The 14,960-nt window shown below is 42.6% G+C and overlaps 1 pseudogene; it reads right to left on the bottom strand.

Annotated features, from left to right (window-relative positions):
* Positions 1-2,973: 2,973 nt before the first annotated feature.
* Positions 2,974-14,960, bottom strand: part of LOC123190561 (pentatricopeptide repeat-containing protein At5g66520-like) — a 108,984-nt pseudogene continuing 96,997 nt past the window's right edge.

Raw genomic sequence — 14,960 nt, 5'->3', positions numbered from 1 at the left:
TCCTTCTATTCTTTGACTCTTGCCAAACCATTCTTGTTATAGTGGAGTTCATAATTTCACAAGTCTTTTGGAGTTTCAAGAAATTAAAGCACACACAGAGGCACACAACTCACACATGCATTTGTAAATAGAACCTTGTCACGTATAAATAACAATTATCAATCCAACCTGCCCTAATGTCTCCTATATTCTCCTCTACAGGATTCTAGTGAGCATTTCTTAGTCTTTTGTCATCAATAAGCATGCCCAAGTACTGCATTGGCAACTTTTGCCAGCATCGACTGTGCCTGGCCTCAAATTTGACACAATGGGTGACACGGTACAACATTACTCATAACAAAGAATTCAACCAGCAAGAATCACATAATGTAGCGCGGCAATGGGCCAACCCATGTATTGGTTTTTCCTTTTTTTTCTCTAGTTTTGAAAAGCGACTTTCATCTTCGTCCGGTTTTATTTCTTTTTATTTTTTTACTTTTGTGTTTAATTCATTAATAATTATTGAAAATGTGTATTCTAAAAAATCATGAATATATTTAAAATTTTGACGATCCTTTCTAAAACTTTGTGAACATTTTTAAAAAGTTGTTAATATTTACTAAATTCATAACATTTGAAATTTCGGTGAATTTGTTTTTAAATTCGTGATCATTTTAAAATTCCCATGCGATTCTATTTTTACAAATCATGTATTGCCTAAAGTAGGTGAATAATTTTAGAATTTGTGAAATTTTCCAAAATTCTTGAACCTTTCTAAAAATTTAATGAATAATTGATTTTTGGGATATTTATGAAATCCCTGGCCATTTTTAAAATGCATGACCTTTTTTAAATGTCGAACATATTTGAAAATTCATGAACCTACAAATTCATAATCATTAAAAAATATACTATTTTCGAATGCAATTATGTAACATATTGCAACATAATTTTCCAGATCCAGGCGTTTCAGATTTTTTTAGAGCTAGATGATTTCTGTTTTCATCGCCCGATTTTCCGTTTAAATGATTTTTTGTTCATTTGAGTGCCAACGAGTATCACCCGGTAACGCTAAATCTGCAAGGCCCATCGATTAATAAGGCCCACAAACGCACCCCACATGGCGAGTTTGGGCCGGCCTACAACAGGGCTCTAGTTTTATTTTTGGTTACTTTTCCTTTTCCTATATTTTTGATGATTTTCTTTCGCTCACTTTGGTGTGCTGGCTGTGGCAGATTTTTTCTTCCATTTCCTTTTCGTGTTTGGCTATGGGTTTTTGACTATATTTCTTCGTTTTTATTCCCTGTTACTACCATTTTTTTCTTTATTTCTTTCTAATTTTTCTTACGCCTTTTGCCTTTATTTCTCCTTTTAGCATTTTCTTAATTTTATTACTCCCTCTGTCTCATAATATAAGATGTTTTTTTGACACTACACTAGTGTGAAAAAATGTCTTACATTACGGGACGGAGGGAGTATTTCCTTTTTATGTTTTTATTTTTGTACACATTCACTTGAAAATAATATACACATTCACTTTAAAAAAATTAGCAATGAACATTCTTAGAAATATGAACTTTCCCCTTTTTATTTTGAAAATTTTATAAAATATTTGAAAAATATACGCATGAACAATCTGTAAAACAAATTCATGAACATTATCAGAAAAAATGAACAGTTTTCAAAATTCATGGATAGTTTTAAATTCGGAACATCTTTATATTAGAAAACTTTATGTTAGGAACGTCCTTCGGTGTGCAAAAACATATTACCCCTCCATTCATAATTAGTTGTCGCTGATTTAGTATAAACTTTGTACTAAATCAACTACAACTAATATGGAACAGAGGGAGTATTAGAAAACTTGCTCAATTGTGAGAACTAACAAGTCCAACTTTCCTCGGTTGAACAAAACTTGGGGCAAATTTAGTACCCTATGCACCCTATTCAACACCGAGGGAGCAGAATAAGTTGTTTTTCACCCAGCTATTTTCTACATTATTACATCCTGAGTTTATGTTAGGTCAAATAGTTACATTCATGTTGACTCATAATGCAAAAAACCACATAAGGAGATGAAAAATAAGAATGCAAAACCACAAAAATTATATCTGTATATCATATATGTATTTATGCTACGTTTTTACTGTTGTAATTTTGTATCACGTAAAACAATACGTCCATTATATATTTTCCGAGTTGCATCTCTCTCGACATAAGATAAATTAATGTGAAGTAAAAAAGCTGTTGCAGAGACTTCAAAATAGAGGGGGATAGAATAACTATTCTTTATCCTGGTTCTGATACATATAGATGTGTTTTTTTACCACTGTTGTATGTAGATGTAATTCTGGGTGTTGACGACAAAATAACTATTATGTTTTTCTTACCCAGCAGAAATCATGCAATTGTTATGTCAGAATAAACATACAGAGTTTTCTACTACTATAATGTTTCAGCTATTCAGTTGTTTCTTTTACAGAGCTATTATTCACCATCTTCTTGTGCCAGCGGCTCTCTGAACAGAGGTTCAACCTGAAACGACCGTCCGCGATTCATTTCTTGCTAGTAGTGCCATAATCGTGTAGGCATGATATTGTGGTTAATGATGTTTTCCAGCTAAATCCATGGACAAGGTTAATATACATAGTGCATTGCTTTTGTTTTCTTTTCAAAAAAAAATAGTATCCTTGGTTCAGAACTAAATGTAACAAGAAGGTTAATATATCCCTGTAATATGTATTTTCTATGAGATGAACAGGGATATCTTTTTTTAGTTGTGAACATGAATATCTATTGATAGACTTAATAACTGCATGATTACATATATGTACATTATAATTACTAGCAAGTAACTTTTGTTTTTCACCAACTTTATCCCCTCAACTCATGCATCACTGACGTATCATGAAAGGGAGATTCCTTTTTTGAGGCTCAACAAGCCATGCTCTATAATGAAACAGGCACACTGTTAATACACAAATTTGTTAGTTACTACCAATAGTCCTTGCACGAACAGGTGCCATCCTTAAACAAATGGAAACATGTTCGATCTCTAACAATAATTTCTCTCCCATATACTTTGGATATAAGTTTGGTGACATGATGGCAATCTTGGCAGACTCTGAGGTTCTTGACAATCCGAATGGGCACATAATCACTTCTACTTATCAAAGCAAATGCGATCGCTAGCTATTCACTGTGGCGGCTGAGTGCACCTTCCTTCTCTTGTGCTTCAATGTCAAGCAGGACTTCTTTCTTATCAGGCACATAAACCTTCCTCCAGCCTTATCCTAATATATATCTCATACCACTTTGTCAAAATATCCTTTATTCGAGGATGAGACAGATCTCCAACAATGAATTGGTGAATAACTCCTTCAATCTCCACATTGCTACATCCAGATGTCTTCTCAACTCCCTTCTCGCGCATTAGGCGCCTAATTTCCTTCGCAGAAGCATGCCTATCAGAAGCAGGCACCACTTTTGTCTGGCTACAATTCAATCCAGTGCTTTATAACTTACTCAGCCAACTCCACATTCTTGTGAAACCTACAAGGCTACAACATATTAAGGCATCCAGTTTTATGCGCATTTTCTCAACCATGTCTTTGGCCTCACTAAGCAAGCCATTCCGTGCCAGGAGGATTACCATGCACCCATAATGCTCAATCTTTGGTTTAATACCATAGTTGCTGACCATGGAATTGAAAAGCTCCCGACCCTTGTCAACCAACCCAGTGTGTGTGCACCCACAGAGCGCGCCAATGAAGGCAATGTCACCCGGCTCAACACCTGAGCTCTTCATGTGGGAAACGAGCGTCAACGAATCCGAGCCTCGGCCGTGCATAGCCAGGCCCTTGATCATAGTACTCCATTCCAAGCTGCACCTCGCCACATTTGGCATACATATCAACCAAATATTGTTTGCTTTGAGGTAGCCATGTACCCACTTCCCCTGCTCCAGAGCGCCCAGCTGCGCGCACGCAGCAAGCACCCCCAGCGCAACAAGAACCGTGTCGTCTGTGCGGACATCTTGGGTCTGCATCTGGGAGAACACCCCCAGCGCCTCCCTCCCGTCTCGAGCCTGCACGTAGCCATCCATTCACCATGGCGCTCCAAGACACAGTATTCCTCGCAGGCATTTGGTCGAACAGCGAGCGTGCCGTGATGAGCGTGTTGACCGTGGAAGGCGTCCACGGTGGCCGAGGTGTGCATCGGATAGGCAGCGCGTTGTTCACGAGGAGGAACCCCGTGAGGCCGAGCCTGACGACGTGGGCATGGACGGCGAGCGCGAGGCAATGCGCGCCCGGGACGTTAGGTCAACTCCACCGCGTGACCCCAAACGGACGTCCGTTTTATCCGTTTGGGTAGGGCAATGTGGTCGTGTCCGGGAGTGTCCTGGGATGCAGTGGCCGTGCGCCCAGCGCGCGGCCACATCCGTTTGCCCCATCCTGTCCGTCAGGGACAAAAATGCTTATATTTTCATCAAAACTAGTTTACACCCAAATATTTGTCTGAAAATTAAAATAGTTTTACAACCAAATCAAAATTGTCTTGACCGAACATAAAATGAACCAATACATGTATTGGTTGCCAACGTGATCCCACACGTGCTCAACCAAGTCATTTTGAAGATTCAAATGAGTGTGCCAATCATGCATCTCACGGTAGAATTGGACAAACTGTTCAAATGTGACCGGGTCTTGGTGCAGGGGCTCAATATTTTCACCTTGATAATCAAATCCTTGGTCGAAGATACTCTCATCACGCTCGTCCTTGACGATCATGTTGTGCATGATCACACAAGCAGCCATCACCTCCCAAAGCTTCCTTTCATCTCATGACAGTGCAGGGTTTCGAACGATACCCCACCGGGATTGAAGCACAACAAAAGCATGTTCCACATCCTTTCTAGCACTCTCTTGCATTTGGGCAAATCTCTTTCTCTTCTCACCTTGTGGTTTCGAGATTGTCTTCAGAAGTTGACCACTGAGGATATATACCATCAGCTAGATAGTATCCCTTGTTGTACTGGTGGTCGTTGATCTCAAAGTTGACAGGTGGAGAGTGGCCTTCTGCAAGCCTCGCAAAGACCGGAGAACGCTGCAGCACGTTGATATCATTGTGAGAACCTGCCATGACGAAGAAATAATGCCATATCCAAAGATCCTGCGATGCCACCGCTTCTAATATGATAGTGCACCCATTGACATGCCCCTTGTACTGGCCCTGCCAAGAAAATGGACAGTTCTTCCACTCCCAGTGCATGCAATCTATGCTGTCAAGCATGTCTGGAAAGCCTCTAGCTGCGTTGGTCGCCAACAATCTCTCTGTATCAGCGGCAGTTGGCTGGCTCAAGTACTCTGGGCCAAACACCTTGATCACAGCATGCCTGGAAGAAAAACTCGTCTCCACTGTTCATACCTTTGTGGGCAAAATATCGAACACCTTGCGGTCATGGTGGCGAAGAGGCCACGATGATCACCTCGACACAGCAGGGGTGGTTGTCGGCCGGCTACTAACCGCTCTAGAGCTCTCGTCGGAAGCTGCCGAGGCCGCCGTGGTACGTCGCCGGCGGTCGTGTCCCCTCTGCCACCGGCAAAGACGGCGATGGCCAAACCTCCTTTGATCGACGGCCAAAACTACGGCGAAAGCGCGGGCATGGTGGCGGCCATGTCGAGACGTGGTTTGGTAGGGACGGCCGGGGGCTGCGCGGTGAGGAGGCGGCCGGAGAATAGCGGCGGCGCCGGCGGCGGGGCGGGGCGGGATAGAGAGGGTGGAAGCGTTGGGAGCGGAAGGACTGCTAGTGTCCCTGACAGGCGGGCCGCGGGAGGGACAAGGGCGTGCGTCCAAGCCGTCCGCGCGCGTCCGTTTCACCCCAAACCGAGCACAAGTTTGGGCCAGGGATGGATCGAAAACGGACGGAATCCGGACATTTGTTCGTTTGAGGCCGCGTGTTGGGCCGCGCTATTCGTTCGTTTTATTCCAAACGGACGTACCCGGACAAGATGGGGTCACGCGGTGGAGTTGGCCTTAGAAGGGAGTGAGAGAATTGGTGCGGAATATGATGGATGTATTATTGACGAAGAGGGCGAGCGACTTGAGGAGAGAAGGGAGGAGTCCCGCGCGGAGAAGGTGGGCATGGAGTGGGAGCGTGGCGTGCGGCCTCCCAGAGCTCGTGTGCGCCCGGATGAGCGCGTCAAAGCAGACCCGTCGTGACCAGGTCTGCCGCGACATCGGCCGCGCGTCCGCGTCGCCGCGGCACCGCGGCAGCAGCTCCACGTTTTTTTTCGAAAAGGGGGGACTCCCCGGCCTCTGCATCAGAACGCTGCATACGGCCACAATTATAAATAAATAAGGTAGTTCAACAAGGTCTTGCAGTCTGGAAACAAATGAAATGCTAGCTCACAAAGAGCCACAAAGCCAAAAACAAAAGGCTCAAAAGCCACAACCGGCTGGCAAAATAAAAATAGGTAAACTAATCGCCTATCCTATTACATGACCGCCATCCAAACCGGTTGAAGATATCCCGCGCCACCATCTCCCACCGGACAGATCCAGTAACCAAACACTCCCTGGCCTTCGTCGGAGTGAGTAAGGACCACATACGGATTAGCGCAGTAGCCCTGAACAAAACCTGCAAAAAATGAATAGTTGTTGCTCTGTTAAAAGCCAAATCATTTATGCAATTCCAAATTGCCCATAACAACGCACATGCTCCTACGCGGATTTATCTAGCTGTCTCGGACTCTATCCCAACAAGCCACGTTCCAAATAATGAACTGACCGAAATCGGAGGAGTAATGTTAAAGGCAATTTGCACCGTGCGCCACAACACTCTCGCCAACAGGCAATCAAAGAAAAGGTGCTTGATAGATTCGTCCCAATCACAGAAACTACACCTAGTAGATCCTGTCCAGTTGCGCTTAACCAAATTATCTTTTGTTAAGATGACTTGTTTATGTACAAACCACATAAACACTTTGATTTTCAAAGGAACCTTGACTTTCCAAACATGTTTGGAACTAGGAATAACACTAGAGTTGATGACATCAATATACATCGACTTGACAGTGAATACTCCAGACGTAGTAAGCTTCCAACACAACTGATCGGGCTGATGAGTGTGCTAAACCTCCATCAGTCTACTCACTAAATGAAGTCATGCTTCCCATCGATCACTAGTAAGCACCCTCCTAAACTGAATATTAAGTGGCGTTGACTGCAAAATCGTTGCGACCAGAGCATCACGTCGCTGCACAATACGATACAGGGACGGATACTGCAGAGCCAACGGCGTTTCACCCAGCCAAGTATCCTCCTAGAATCGAGTGTTGTTGCCATTACCGACAATAAACTTTGTTCTATTAAAGAAAGCAGCTTTGACTCTCATAAGCCCCTTCCAAAACGGCGAGTCAGTCGGTCTCACTGTCGCTTGTGACAAAGTCTTAGAGTGCAAATACTTGCTACGTAGAATCTGCGACCAAGTTGCCTCAGTCTCAGCTGATAGCTTAAATAGCCACTTACTGAGAAGGCATCTGTTCTTGACTTCTAGATTCTCAATACCAAGACTCCCTGGTCCTTCGGTCGACAAATAATATCCCATTTGGCTAGTCGGTATTTTCTCTTAAGTTCATCACTCTGCCAGAAGAAACGAGACCGATAGAAGTCCACCTTTTCCTAACCCCAACTGGGACTTCAAAGAAGGATAAAAGAAACGTAGGCATACTCATGAGCACCGAATTAATAAGAATCAATCGGCCTCCATAAGACATGAGTTTACCCTTTCAGCAGCTCAGTTTCTTTTCTAACCGATCCTCGATGTACTTCCATTCTCTGTTTGTTAACTTACGATGATGAATGGGAATACCTAGGTATGTAAAAGATAGTGTTCCCAATTCACATCCAAACAATTGCTTATAAGCATCTTGTTATTCTTTGGCTCTATCAAAATAGAACAACTCGCTTTTATGAAAGTTAATCTTCAAACCGGTCAATTGTTCAAATAAGCAGCTTCACGTAGCGCTGGACGACCGCCGTCTCATCGCGTAGTGGTCTGTTCCCCTAGAATGGCTCACTCGCATGTTTACTCAGCTGCCACTGAGCATGCGCCTCTGCTTTTGCTTGAACCTGAACGGTACATTAATTATAGGTGACAATCAAAAAGCTCAATAGCAGCAAGATGAGATCTCCACACAGCGAAGAATGCCACATTGGCCTTGGACTGGACCTATGGATGGGCAAGACAACTGTTCTAACAATCTGAAAATTGTGACTCCGCTCGTAGCCATTTGTATGCCCATCGTGCCAAAATGGCCTATTCTGGGTCTATGTATGCCCATGTGGCATCTGGTTTATAAGTGCACATGGCTTCACTGTAGAGACCAATCGGTGATCATATTGGATTTTTTTTATGATGCATGGTGAAGAAATCAATTGATAATAATTCTAACAATTGCACTAGAAGGTAATTCAATTTGTCATACATGGTTAAAGTGTCTAACTATAAATCAGTCAGTCAGGGGCCAGTGTTTTTTCTTATCTCTATTTCTACTCTTTGGTGTTCCATTCAGCTGCCTAGTTGTATATTTTTCAGATTATTGGTGCATACATCACCAAAATACTGATTCTTTGTCGGATTGCAGAAGCACAGCTCAAGAGATCCCTATAAACCAACAACTAATCGACCTATCACAAGGGGAATCACCCACCAACATGTACACAGACCTCAGAATAGAGGCGAGGCTAAGACAAGATATGGGACTTCCCACCCTATGGAGCAAACCAGCCACAAAAATGTCAAAACGGGATCTGGAAGTAGACTGAAGCTACAGTGACAGAGAGAAACGAGGGAAACCACAAATAGGGAGCTCGATACATAGATCCAGAGCAGTGATCCTCAAGCAAAAGAGGAGAGAGCTAAAAAACGCCTTGGATGGAGCCGAAGAAGTTATTTCAGATTCAAAAGTGTCGTTCTGCTCCTAGGTGCATCTGCACAGTAAATCCTGAAAATAGCAAAACAATTTCAAAAAATCTGATTTTTTTAGATAAACATTCTTGAGTGTTCTACCTACGTGAACAGACCACATTTGTGATGCTTTAGGTAAAAAAAAAACAAGCACTCCAAAATGCTTCGAAACGAAAGTATCAAACTTTTTTCATGAGGACAACAAATGTTATTTCTGCACCAAATTTTGCATGGGAGTAGAACATTAAAACACGTGTGACAAAAACAATTCAGATTTTTTTTGTCCTTTTACAGTTGTATTAGATTTTACTTTTCATCATACGGGTGCATGGCCTTTAAGATTCACAATATTTTCTATCAAGTGTACCAAAGCAGCTCGGAATACATGTACTCCAAGAACTTGTGCGTACGACTAGATTGTCGACCACATACAAGATACAAAGTTAGGGAAGTCCATAGACCAAAATACATAATTACCGTATAGTCTTGCTCCCCCTAAATGTGATGCCTCGTTGCATGCCCTTGGGCTAAATAAACATTACATGTAATTCAAAGTTTGCAAGTCTAAGAAGGAATTTTGCTTCACTAAACAGGGTCCCTATCAGCAAAGGAACATAATTTGATGAAGTTGAAGAAGTTACCGCACGACATGCCCCATACCAAGCTGTTTAGCTAGATAAATATTGTCGATTAGTTTCACCGCTTCATTTCACCCCTGGATGTTCCCGGCTAGCCTGATGACCTGGGTAGACGGAGCCTATTTTTGTGTGCTTAGAGTTAAGGATCACCATATGTGGCTTAACATGCTTTCTGACGCCACCCATTTCATCGACACAAACAACTCCCTCTCTATTGTTTGCCTCCCGTTCGACATACAAGGCAGTGTCGTGCTCTGGCCAAGATTATCGATCTTGTATTCTACACAAGGGGAAAATGAATGCATGTGTGTAGTAGCAACATAATAATTTAGGAATAGAACCTAGAAGCTGGAGTTATTTAAGAACAGAGAGACACCTTGGAGGAAGTTATAAGATTCGTTGAGCCTTTTTATGAGATGAGTGAAGTCTCCGTGGAGCTCTTGCACATGGATGCATTTACAAGGCCATGCAAATGAACAGATGTACACATGGCGCTGATGAATCTGACAAGAAACTAATTTGGTGTATGCCAAGAAATTTAACAAGTGAATTAAGTAGTTTGAAGTTAGGTAGCTATGACCTATCCACATTTTCGTACATTTTGGATGCAATGATTAGGTTGAAACCAGCCAAACTCATATAATTATTTTGGCCAATCATTTATCTAAATCCTAGTACAAAAGAAACTACTTCTGCACGGACACTCTCAAAAGCCTCGGCTCAAGATAATATATTATGTTGTATTTATATAGAAGTTACCTTCTTAAGTTAGTAACTATGGCCTCTTGAGTACTGTACATAGGCCCTCTTCCTCTCTACTCCGGGGGGCAGGAAGGTCATGCAGACATGCCCGTTCCCCCGAAAAAGAACGTCTATACACGATTCAAACAACATGATCTTTCTATAGGTCGACATAGTTCTAGGAATAAATTTACAATTAAATTTCATGATAAACTATGAGAGGCATATTTTGAAATAGAAGAGGTCTACTGGACTTGGCTAAGAGACGGTTCTTAGCCGAGACTTCGATGGTACAAAGGTTGGATTTTATAGCTCTTTTGGGAGTGAAATGCATAAAAGTCCACTGCAATTGTGTCGCCATTAGGAAAAAAATACCACTTTTGTTTTCTGGCGCAAGAACCGACGCAAAACTTTTGTTATACATGATCAGTATATATCATGTTACTATTTCTCATGTAACCTGGTTGGTGGTGGGTGCAATGGTTTTTTTCTAATAGATACTCATATTTTACTACAGATGCAATCATGTAGCTGATGGTAGGCGTTTATAGGCAATACGTGTCTCACAAGTGGAATTTCCTTCAAACTCTAGTATTTTTGCTAGAGGCTCCCGTGTTCACAACTTCGCATTGTAGACAACTAGCACATATGCCCGTGCATTGCAACGGGAGATTTTTTTTTTGCGTGAAGAATCGCAAGAGGTAACTGATGTGTCCATCAAAACGGTCTCCGCAGCGGTGGGGCGACAGAGCGAGGAGTTGCGGTGTTCTGAGGGGTCATGTTTGGCCCGCGAGATCTTGATAGTGGTGGGGTTGGTCGGTGTGGTGGCCACCACTCAACTCGTGCCTTTTTTCTCTCTCTGGGCCTGCCTTCATGTCTAAGTTATGATTGCCTCCTTATTTTGTGGCTGCATTTTGACCTTTAGGGCATAGTTGATTCGACCACTCTCTCCTATGATGATGTAACCGGATGGATTACTAATTCAGTGAATCCCATTTCATTGTCATAATCAGGGCATTGTAGTCCCTGCTTCACCAGGGTTTATTCTCTTTAATTATTTTAGCGCTTACTTGCCTAAATTTTTTAAATCAAAGCCAAACCAGCATATTCTCTTTTATTGGCATGTGCCTACAGTTCCTTTTAATTATAGCCAACCAATATATTCTCTTTTATTGTCAAATGGCATGTGAGATGCACAATAGTTCGCGTCTGGGTTAGGCCACTGGTAGTTACCAAAACAACGTGTGTTTCTAAGACACGAATGAAAAACAACCGCCGAATTGAAGGATTAGACTCATGACCTCAATATCTCGACCACATGCTGATAGCCATTCGAACAAACAACTCCTGCTAAAAAATGACCAACACGAATGTTTAAGAACATAATGTAGTGTAACATTCAATTTTTTTTTCACTTTTCTGATCTTTTTAAAAAAGTATTATTTATGAAATTCTGAACATTCTTCGAAATTCAAACAACTTTTAAAATCCTGATTCTATTTCTAAAAAATGCAAGTTTTTTTGACAATTTCATTAAATTTGGAAAAAAAAGAAAATTTGAAATAGTTTTTTTGAAATTCAGAAAACATTTTTTGAAAATATGAACCTCTTTTTAAGAAAACAATTTTATTTGAATTTGTGAAAATGGAAACATATTTTGAACATTGAAAACAATTTTTAAAACATGTTTTTTAAATACAAACAATACTTTAATTTTTTAAACATTTAAATAAATATGAATATTTTTTAAATTTCTATCATTTTCTAAAATACAATTTATCTTGAAAATTTTAAACAATTTTGGAAAATGTAAACATATTTAAAAACATTTTTAGTTTCGAAAAGAATGGAACAAGAAGAAAAAATTGAAAGTTTCAAACATATTTCAAAATGGGAACAAAATTTTGAAATTCTGATGATTTTACAAAAAAATAAAAAAAAGGAATCCTAAAAAACTGAAAAATAGAATTTGTGGAAAAGGAAAAAATAAAAATAAAATTGGAAAGAAAACAATTGAAAAGAAGGTTAAAAAAGGAAAAGAATGGAGAAAAGCCGGAAATGGGCAGGCCCAGTATTCGGTGCTATGTGCGAATTTCTGACTATTTGCCGCCCCATGCAGTAAATAATGTTTATCAGATGCATGGGTAGGAAACCAATGGTTTTGCTTTGCTGGGACGCAACGTGCACGACCCACGTACAAAATTTGGGACAAAATTGTTTTTCCTTTTTTTAACATATGGACGCACAAAAATTTAGTACCACCTTGTACAAAAATCTTTTAGGTGGTGAAGGATTTTTTTTTTGGAGAAATGCACTTTGCTTTATTAGTAGAGAAATAGATAGATAAATATAGATATGGGAGGGACTAAGAGCATCTCCAGCCGTTGGCCCCCCAGGGGGCTTAAAAATCGCAGCCTAGGGGCGAGCCAGCGCTAGAATCAGCTTTGGGGGATGATTGGGTTCCCAGCCGCCGCCCCCAGGCGCTGATATCGGCCAATTTTTGGCGCAAATGTGCCCGCTTTTCAGCCCATTTTCGGTGAAAAATTGGCCCGCTATCGCCGCAAATCAGCCCATATACGACGTGGTTCGACGCAAATTCAACAAAACTTATTTTTCTATTACATAGTTCATCACAGAAAATCAATAGAAATCAAAAAGTTCAACAAATAGTTCAACAATAAATAGTTCAATACAAATTATATAGTTTAACAAATAAAAACTCATATTTCATCACAAGTCGAGCAAGGCGTTGCCCTTGAGCCTCCATAGGTGCTCCACCAGATCCTGCTGCAGTTGTTGATGCACCTGTGGGTCTCGGATCTCCTGACGCATATTGAGGAAGGCTGTCCAGGTTGCCGGTAGATGGTGATCAACTTGGGCAAGAGGAGCCTGCCTGTAATATGGTTCAGTGTCAAACAATGGCTCTTTCCTTCTCGCTCCAAATGATCATGTTGTGCAAGATGACACAACAAGTCATGATCTCCCATATTTGATTTTGATTTTTCGACCAGGTCTGAGCAGGGTACCGGACAACAATAAATTGAGATTGAAGCACACCAAATGCCCGCTCGACATCCTTCCTACAAGCCTCCCGAACCTTCGCAAAGTCGGAGTTCTTGCCTCCTGGCACAGGGTTTGAGATAGTCTTCACAAATGTAGACCATCTCGGATAGATGCCAACTACTAAGTAGTATCCCTTGTTGTAGTGTCGCCCACTGACCTCGAAGTTCACCGGGCAGAATGACCTTCAACCAGCTTGGCAAAGACATGAGAGCACTGCAGGACGTTGATGTCATTGTGAGTTCCTGGCATACCAAAGAAGGACTGCCAAATCCAGAGGTCCTGTGTGGCCACTGCCTCAAGTACCACACTATAACCGCCTTTGGCACCTTTGTACGTCCCCTCCCAAGCAAATGGATAGTTCTTCCATTTCCAATGTATGCAGTCGATGCTTTCAAGCATCCCAGGAAATCCTCTTACTGCATTCTGTGCTAGGATCTGAGCAGTGTCTTCAGCATTGGGTGATCGCAAGTATTGCGGTCCAAACACTGCCACCACTGCCCTGGAGAACTTGTAGAAGCAGTCAATGGTCATGGACTTGACCATGCATCCATAGTCGTCGAATGAATCACCGGGAGCTCCGTATGGAAGCATCCTCATAGTTGTCGTGCACTTCTAGATTGAGGTGAATCCAGGTTTGCCGGTGCAATCCTTGTTGCACTTGAAGTAGCTATCAAACTCATGGATGGAATTCACAATCCTAAGGAAAAACTTTTGACTCATCCGATAACAGTGCCAAAATACTTTGTTGCCGTGCAGTGGAGCGTCGACGAAGTAGTCAGAGTAGAGCATGCAATAGCTTTCTAGTCGATGCCGGTTCTTTGCTTTCAGTCGCTCTGGCGTCGAGCCACCTCGCCATGGCTTTCCATTGCTCGCGAGCAGGCCGGCCAGGGCGGCGAGGACCATGAGATGCTCTTCGTCTTGGACGTCAGCATCGGCTTCCTCCTCCAGCAGCGCCGCGAGTGTCTCCTCGTCTTCGGAGTCCATCACTGAGCAGACAAATTGCCGAACACCTGGCGGGCGTGGTGGGCGCACAGCCGTCGGTATCCCGCCCTGCGCAGCCGGAGCGCCGTAAAACTCGCCCATGAAGGTGGTGGAGAGGTTGCCGCGGCGAAACCCTCTCTCTTTTCCCGGCGGGGATTGGCCTATCTAGCGGTGGTGGGTGGTGGACGGCGCCGGGATCGACAACGTGGCGGGAGGGGGATGGGTGGGGGGGGGTGAATCTGGCCGTTTGTCTTGATGTTTCGCCTGACAGTGTGGCCCAGACGTGGGTTTCCCTTTCGCCAGAGCCCCCGAGCACCCCCCCAGTGCGCTGGGTTCGACCTAGGTTCGCCGGGCCAAAAAACAGGCCGAGCCGGCGGATTTCTATGTCTTGGGGGCGTGAGTGGGGCTTTTTTTGGCGCCAATGTGAAAAAGTGGCCCTAGGGGGCCTGTTGGGGGCGCGGCTAGAGATGCTCCAAGAAAGAGTGCTGATGAACATGATTTTGTTTTAGTATAATGTTCTTCCCAAAATGGGAGCAAGCACACACAAAATTTGTGTACGCAGAATGAGCTCTTCAACTTATCTCCAT

Source organism: Triticum aestivum, chromosome 1A, assembly GCF_018294505.1.
Source record: "Triticum aestivum cultivar Chinese Spring chromosome 1A, IWGSC CS RefSeq v2.1, whole genome shotgun sequence".
Classification (NCBI taxonomy): domain Eukaryota; kingdom Viridiplantae; phylum Streptophyta; class Magnoliopsida; order Poales; family Poaceae; genus Triticum; species Triticum aestivum.
The sequence above is the reverse complement of the archived record's forward strand: the minus strand, read 5'-3'. Positions and strand labels throughout refer to the sequence as shown.